Here is a 1,448-nt window from a genome sequence, read left to right on the forward strand (position 1 = left end):
GTTTTGAAGGGGAGGGGTGGTGGTGACAAAGTTTACGTTTACCCACATTTAGTTCATTTCTTTCCAACTCCAGCCATCTTAACATCAGTTTCAAGAGTATTTTCAACATTTACGATAACTGTTACAGATGAGGTGGCGTGCGCTGATCCAGAGAGCTGTGAGAGGGCGTGCAGCAACAAGCAAGGCTGTACGAACATCGCATACCCGCTACTGGTGCTTAGGATGTTACCTACAGGTGAGAGAGAGGGAGAGAGAGAGAGAGAGAGAGAGAGAGAGAGAGAGAGAGAGATAAGGGGATTGAGAGAGACACAGAAAGAGAAACGGGATGAGAAAAAAAAAAAACAAGAGTAAGTCCAATGTACCTTTATGGAAATATGTTAACAAATATATGGCTTACAATACAGACGTACGAGAAAGCTAAACACTGGACTCTGAACAGTCTGAGCGGGAAAGTTTCAAAAACAGAACACAAAACAAAACCAGTGAAAGAAAGGACGAAGAGCGTGTGGCAACGAGGAAACGGGGTCAAGAGATCTTGTCTGGGAGCTGACCACAACACGAGGACTAGTCGATTATATCTTAGATTGCCTCGATTTTATTCGAAGATTGGCGCGATTATTGGTAGGAAAAAATCTCTCCAGGTCAATGGGTTGCTCATTTCTTTCACCTGGCCCCGGTTGGGTTTATGTCAGTCCGATGCTGAAAGCCCACGGACATACATTTATTAATGCGTTCTAAATCTCTGGCGTTGTTGAGTAGTTGATATTCACGCCGAATAACAGCTGGAAAGGGTGGTGAGTGTTTAAAAGTTACATTGCCGCTGAGTAACCTTTAGTACTGTTTAATCTTATGTAAATTACACAGTTGTACCTGCGTGTGCCCACGCGTGTGTGTGTATGTGTGCGTGTGTGTGTGCGTGTGTGAGTGTGTGTGAGTGTGTGTGAGTGTGTGTGAGTGTGTGTGAGTGTGTGTGAGTGTGTGTGTGTGTGTCTGTGTGTGTGATGAATAATGGTCTTTGTTTGAAACAGTCTGAAGCTTAATATACAACCTTTCTGTAATTTTCTCAGACAATGCATGCGTGTCCGGTCGATTCTGCTCTAACAGCCATTTACATACAACCACCTTTACAAAAGTGTGAGGCGGCGTGGTGGAATCAGGCTCTTGTCAAAATAATGAAATTGAAGAAAACAGCAGTTTTCTCCCTGCTTAGCAATTTTTATCAAATTTTTGTTTTTAGACTCAACACCTTTTATGTCTATTTACAAACAACTTATTTTGAGGATTTCACCGAAAACGTTGATTAAAGGCACAAAAATATAAATTTACAGTTTCCATGGACTCTCCGGCTTTGGAATTTACCAAGCTTTGGCGGCCATTTTCTCGCTAATTTTACCTCTTAAATCAGGTTACCCCCACCCCCTTCAATCCAAAATATCTCCACTTCTATT

At 42.3% G+C, this 1,448-nt stretch overlaps 1 protein-coding gene across 1 annotated transcript in view; it reads right to left on the reverse strand.

Annotated features, from left to right (window-relative positions):
• The window catches only part of LOC101858626, a gene marked incomplete in the record, with an annotated part of 47,397 nt that overhangs the window by 440 nt on the left and 45,509 nt on the right, over positions 1-1,448 (reverse strand).

This window comes from Aplysia californica, unplaced genomic scaffold (genome assembly GCF_000002075.1).
Source record: "Aplysia californica isolate F4 #8 unplaced genomic scaffold, AplCal3.0 scaffold00160, whole genome shotgun sequence".
NCBI classification, from domain to species: domain Eukaryota; kingdom Metazoa; phylum Mollusca; class Gastropoda; order Aplysiida; family Aplysiidae; genus Aplysia; species Aplysia californica.